Source organism: Ruditapes philippinarum, unplaced genomic scaffold (assembly GCF_026571515.1).
Source record: "Ruditapes philippinarum isolate M1 unplaced genomic scaffold, ASM2657151v2 ctg17828_1_1_1_1, whole genome shotgun sequence".
In the NCBI taxonomy this organism is placed as follows: domain Eukaryota; kingdom Metazoa; phylum Mollusca; class Bivalvia; order Venerida; family Veneridae; genus Ruditapes; species Ruditapes philippinarum.
In genome coordinates, this window is record NW_026864120.1 from 1,320 (window position 1) to 8,630 (window position 7,311).

Here is a 7,311-nt window from a genome sequence, read left to right on the forward strand (position 1 = left end):
CACAGAGCTATAATCTCGAGTCGTTGGCTGTCGTTCCAAGGACTATGCTTTCAAAAAATTTGACAGAGGTCAACCAGACAATTATTACTTCTAAGTATCAAAGCTATAGCCTATAATGTACAATCAAAACATTCGTATGAATCACGTAAATACTGTTACAAAATATCTTTAAATACCTTGTTTGGGGTCAAACTTTATTAAATTACATTAGCAGCAACAAACAAAATGTATGTAATACTCCCATTCTTATCCTTTTGACTCTCAAAGTAAAGCTGCAAAAGGTCTAACTTACATCGGTTTATTAGATTCTCTGGTCCCCGAACTTCAATTGTATCTTTGGGGCCATCTTTGTACTCTCCATCACCTTCTTCATTGCCGCTCATTCTGTGAACGTGTTTTTTATATTTCAAAAGCTGAAAAAGATAAATAATGGATATAGTTATGATATACATGAGCAAAAATGTCCAAGATATGATGAGAAAATATTTGAACCATCCGAACCAATACACGTTCTATCTGTTTCGCGAAGATACAGCATGCATTATACTAGAATTAGAATTGTGAAAAAGAGCTTAGCCATGTATTAGCATGCGTTTAAATTGATGAAACCATGGCTAAAGCAATGACTTGTTAATTATAAGAAAATACTAATTCTATGTAAACTTACAACGAGTACAAATACAAAAACAAGAGGGCAATGATAACCCTTATTTCGCTCACCTAAATGTAAAGGCTCTTAAAGACAAGGAACCATCAATATTGTAAACAATAAATAGAACGACGATATCAAGCCTTAATCTTTTATCCAATATCACAATGTTTCTATCATTTTAAATATTTCACATGTAAAAACCTTATTGTCTATTTTTTCACATGGAAACTAATAGTTACTATAGATTAGTAAAAATCAGAATCCCTAAAGAATGCCAAAAACGGAAAAAATGAAATTGTTGCATACTCGGTTATATTGAGCGTGTTCATAGACGGTAAATGGGACTTCAAGCTACCTTTCACGCCGCCTAGCACCAGCTACAGCAGAATTCAACATTAGATATGAAAGTGGTGATATTTTGAATATAGAAGCATATGCTAATGTGTTCATACGGCCGTTAAAAGAACGCGTGTGCCTTAAACGAAAAACCAATGAGCTGAGCTGAATAAAATGGGTGTCAGAGGCTATGAAGCCTGTGTATCACAGATAACAAATCAAAAGACAATTTAACAAGAGCAGCTTTAAGGCGAGACAATATACGCTCGAATAGTAATTTCGCACAGTACTCAAATATAATTTATAAATCAGGGTAGAGATTCAATCAAGAAACTAAAGTATGAAACAAGTTTTATCTTAATTATCCTTATGATTATATATGACCTCAATGGTGTTAAAGGTATGATTCATATGACTTAAATGGAGGTCTGCTGGGTAATCCTTTAAGCAAAATATAGTGACATAGTTATTATAATATCGATCAACAAGAAGGTCAGATGTGTTTTCCAATAACTTGGTTTTTATAAAGCAAGTGGCACCCGGTTAGGGGCCAATTTTGACCTGATGGTCAATAGTTGAAAATTGAGAACTGCTCATCGCAACACTTGAAAGTGTAAGAAAATTAAGTACCGCTCAATGCATAGAGGTGATATTTGCAGAACATTTCTTATCTTGCTGCCACAACTTATTATCTTGAGGCATCATATTATCCTATCTGCCTCTAAACTAACCAAAAGAAATGTATGCGTCTACATAGGCCCGTGTATATACTCCAACACAATTTCTACAGCACATAGCCTTGTCATTGCACGACAGAAATTGATATTTCAAACAAAAGCACCGCTAGGCGGAGCATTATATGCCCTAAAGTGATTTTTTAGAAAGGATGAAGCATTTGTAAGACATGGAAATTAAATAATTTTACTACGACGGATGCACAAAATGACGTCAGGGATATAACATAATATATTTAAGCAAACTTTTAGGGCATATAATTAATGTACTCAATATAAGTGATCATCGTATGAAGTTTGACAGTTGTAAAACTTTTAACAATATTAAGGTCATTTGAAATTGACCTTTGACCTTGTGACCCCAATATAGATATGGATCTTTTATTCAACATAAGCAATCATACTATAAAATTTGAACACTGTAAGCCAAATGGAACTTGTGTTATGCTCCGGAAAGCACAATTTTCAGTGTTAAGGTCATTGTGACTCTGACCTTTGATCTTATGAGCCTAAAATCAATAGAGGCCATGTATTGGACATGGCTGTTCATCCTTTAAAATTGTACAGCTGTAGGTTGATTACTGCATAAGTTTATTGAGCATAAACCGTTTTCAGTTTTAAGGTTATAATGACCTTGTGACCCAAAAATTAAAAGAGGTCTTCTACTCAATATTTACAATCATCCTATGAAGTTTGAACACTGTGGGCTACATGAAACTTAAGCTCCAGAAACCACAATTTTCAGTGTAAAAATCATTGTGACCCTGACCTTTGACCTTATAACCCCAAAATTAGTAGGGGTCTTCAACCCAATATGGACAATCACTCTATGAAGTAAGAATATTGTGGGCCAAATGGAACTTATGTATGCTCCGGAAACTGTTTTAAGGTTTTAAGGTTATATTGACCTTGACCTTTGAATTAGTAATCCCAAATTAAAGAGGGGTCTTTCACTCAATATGGACATCATCCTATGAAGTTTGAATATTGTGGGCCAAATGGATTTTAAGTTATGCTCCGGAAACTGTTTTCAGTTTTGAGATAAAAGTGACCTTGACATTAGACCTTGTGACCCAAAAATCAATAGGGATCTACTACCCGATATGAACAATCATGATATGAAGTTTGAACACTGTGGACCAAAAGGAACTTAAGTTATGCTCCGGAAACTGTTTTCAATTTTGAGGTAATGGTGACCTTGACATTTGACCTTGCGACCCCAAAATCGATAGGGGTCTTCTACCTGATATGGACAATCATCCTATGAAGTTTTAATACTGTGGGCCAAATGGAACTTAAGTTATGCTCCAAAACCTAATTGCTAACGGACGGACGGACGCCAGGGGGTATAACATAATATGCCCGAATTTTTTTCGGGCATATAAAAATGGGAAAACATTTACAGGTTTATTTTAATCGGTAATTCAACAGCAACATTGTGGCGAGAAAAAGACAGACTGGCAAACATTTCTTACGAATCAGACATACTGATCTGATAAAAAATAGTTAAAGTTTTTCTCACAGGGTATTGGCAGACGTACAGTATTAGAATGTATACAATAATGTAGAGCTCTAGCCCCTATTAAAGGGCGAAGTGAACAAAGTAAGCAATTATCATAGTATTGCAAGCAATACATAAGTCCCCTACCCCAGCAACATTCTCGAGGCCAATGGTCATTCAATTATGTCATTGAAAAAAAAAATCAATGATTAAATGATACGAAGAACATCAATCTTTTGAGCCCTCAGTTTGTCAGTAATATAGTAATGTGTTAAAAAATTATCCTGCCTAGTAAGAAAATTATGTTTATACAACAGATAATCAAAATATTCAGTTTCTAAGTAAACTTATGTTTGAACTTTCCTCTATTTTAAGTAAATTTGTTGGAAATTACCAAGTTGTTGATGTAAAAGTGATCTCAGGAAAAGCAACAACAGTTTTCAAATAAATTTCAAGTTCAGAATGAACATATTCATGGATACTAAGGCGCTAGAATTATAAATTTAATCACATATGATATTTTAAACTTGAAGTAAATGAAGAAATATGGAAGTTAAAGAATGAATAAGAAAACTTCAAAGTTTAAGGAGGAGATAAATCTTTTAATATGAATGCTATGCTTATTACCTTGTCATATTTTTAAGATGTGAAGAAGTATAAAATGGTTATTTGTAGAACAAAACTCTTAGTATAAGGGGGTAATAATTCTGGAAATAGTCAAGTTAGAGTATTGAATCTTCTCACACATGATTTGAGTGATGATAAAAAATATATATATAAAGTTTGAAATAGGTACATTAAGAATTAAAAAGGTTATAATAAGACTGACACTTCTAAAACAGTTGTATGTTAGATAAATCAAAGGAAGCGGTTATTGTTAAATTGTAAAATATATATTCATGTTTGAATAAAGTGATATTTTTATGTTGGATTTTCATGTTAGATATAAACATATAAGAAGTTTTTGTTTTTTTTGTTGTTGTTTTTTTGGTAATTAACCTCACTTCATAAGTGGAACATTATACAAGAGCTAGGATTGCCGAGTTAATCGTCGCTTTTTGGGGTAAAATGTGATTTTGTCGGTGTCTATTGTTCAAACATATAATGGTGAGCAATCAACAATTCTATATACACCTCATACATAATATGTACTTAAAGTCAAATCATTTTAAGAGAAACCGCTAAATATAGTTATCATGAACTATCAACAATTTACATAGGGGTATATGTACGTCACTTAGTAATCCCAAACGTTCACTGTTCATGATCGCACCTGCATAATGGTTAGCAAATCTTACATCTGTGTGATATCGGACTATTTAAAGGTAATACTAAGGCAATTACCGATATTTCAATGCTTAAATTATGAAAAATAAACTAACTTAAGTTTGTTCTACACGATCAAATATAGAATTAGTACCGTTATGCAATTGTTAATCAATGTATAATCAAATGTATGGTAAAACAATAAAATTCAAAAATATGTGCTGGTGAAAATTACCAATCGCGTTACGGAATAAAAACGACTTTCTAAATATTATTTCTTTCATTGAAGAACATATCAAAACACTTTTATTGTGTTTATTGTAATCTATGTATCGAAATATATTAAAAAAAGAAAAACATGCACATTCTTGGCCACAGACCTTTAAGCATATTTCTCGATTCAATGACAAATACTTCACTAATATTCTTTTCAACCGCAATAATGACGCTATTCCGCAGTTAAACTCAATGGTATTTTAAATCTATAAGAAAGAGAATTTCAAGGAAGATAATGAGCTGACAAACCTAATTTCATCTGTTCTAACGACACTTAATATATTGTCCAAGCAACAGGGAACACTATCAGGTCTTACTTACTTGAAGTGATTAATCAATTTTTCGATTGTTATTTTATTTCAAGCGTCAAGATGTTTTCCAAGTATTTCTCATTACCCATATATGGGCTGATATACATTATATTAATCGGAATAAACACTTTAATGTCAATAGAATAAGGAAGATATTACATCACGTGGGTATCATTGTTTAATTTAACGGACACTAAATAAGAAGAGTAAATAATTAAGAGACCATTGTTCTGTTAAGTGGATGTGTGTATAGTTAAATTAAACGTCGTCACTAATAATTTTCAAAAGCGTTGTATAAAATCAAGTTTTCAGAGTCCAAAAATATTTAAAAAAATTGTCTTGAATGAATCAGAAAATATTGCATTTTGAGAATCTTTGAAAAAAAAAAGAAAATGTCAAATTTGACCACTATGTTGTAAATGTCATGTGACGGCTCAAAAATGTGCTAAAATGTAAAGCGGGTATAATAAGTAACTGTACTGCGCATAAAATATATAAAATGAGCAGTGAAAATGATTTAATGGATTATGCCTTCATCATCTTCATTGTAGTATAAAAATAGAACGAGTTCAATAGAATATTATTATACGAGGCTTGCATTACCCTTTTTACACGTGCCTTTGGTGCTGTGATTACACAATGATCACGATTGTGTTTTCTCATAATAATGCTGTCCTGAATGTTATAATAAGCTGTCAAAAGACACCACCTATTGACAAATACCCATTTTACATCCCTTGGTGTTCTTTAAAAACAGGGTTTTGTTGTGAAATGTATATGTAAAAGTAAGTTACTTTATATTATTTGAAAAATTGCGTTTTCTGTAAGATAAGTATGAGAAAAACAATTAGATTCCATTCTAACTGAAAATTATTTGGTTCGATTTCTTCTATTCGTTTTTACTATGCAAATTGTTGAGCTATGGTGATCCAAAATCATATTGATTTCACGCTTTATAAGATTGAAACAATGAACTTCCAGCGTTTGTCCAATGTGATGTCCCAATATAATAATTATGGGATCCAATATGAGCAGTTCGGCTAAGTAAAATTTAGAAATTAGATTTTATCAAGCCACTTCAAAATTGTTATATCTGAGTCTTTAATTTTTATATATAACAATGATTTAAATGATATTTAGTCAAAAAATACCAAAAACTGATATTGATTTATGCCTTGAGTTTGAATTTATAATACCTAACACAGTATATTCATGGTATTTGCTACACCCAGTAAACGAAAATACTATACCCGCAGTACACTTGGAGTGTGGATTGTTGATCCCAGTATAGATATTTTAACAAAAATTTGTGTGTAAGTACATGAGGAGAGGGTAGGAATACTGCCTTTTCAGAATTTTTATATTTGGACGAGATTGATAAAGAAACTAGAATTTTTTGTACATTGGAAATAATTTCTTCCGTAAACAAAAAAGAACGTCAAATCATGATTTTTGTTTTGTTCATATTTGTACATATATCAAATCAGGCATGCATTAAAGGAAATGTTCAGTCAAACTCAGATTAAATTAGTGCCATATGAGCTCAAGAATAGAACTTTTTCTTACCTCCAGTAATTCCCTCCGACTTAGGTTTGACTCAAAACACGGTTATATCCGGTGTACCTTCTTTTCCGTGAAAAAGGAAGAATAGTCGTCTAGTTGTTCCGATTGTAAGGAACTCAATGGAGCCTGATTTGTATGATATATATTTCCAGTAATATATCTTCTTCACCTGTCTTATAATATTAATACGAATATTAATTAATACACACACGCTGGATTATTTTAACAAAATTACTTCTATGAAACAGATTTAACTATTTGGATATGGTGTCTGTAATAAGAGTGGTATTGAACTGAATATTTCATAAGATTAAGAGTTTAATAATTTTATTTCTAAGTATACTCACTCTTAAATTCCTTCCCGTTGCACTACTTTGAAGAATGTGAATTGATTGAATGTATGACGCGGATCGTTTACATTTTAAAGGAAAAGGCACTTTAAAGACGGAACTTAATTTAAACTTCCTCCTACACAATCGAACAAAAATGAATTATGGATAAACAAAATCCGTTGGAATCCTATTCTCTCTTGATGAACACTTTATAGTGTTAAAGAAATACGTACATTATATTTGTATTCTCTTGGTAGATCCCTGATATGATTTCTATCTAGATACTCATTCACTGCCCTATCACCTTTAAGGATTTTCGCGGTGTAAGGGCTTCACAGAA

The 7,311-nt window shown here is 32.0% G+C and overlaps 1 long non-coding RNA gene across 1 annotated transcript; it reads right to left on the reverse strand.

The window, feature by feature from the left end:
• Positions 1–243: 243 nt before the first annotated feature.
• On the reverse strand, positions 244–7,101 carry LOC132724482 (uncharacterized). Its single transcript, XR_009624915.1, has 3 exons — positions 6,987–7,101; positions 6,643–6,812; positions 244–413 (listed from the first exon to the last, which is right to left on the reverse strand). It is a non-coding gene; the product is annotated as an uncharacterized LOC132724482 (long non-coding RNA).
• Positions 7,102–7,311: the final 210 nt, after the last annotated feature.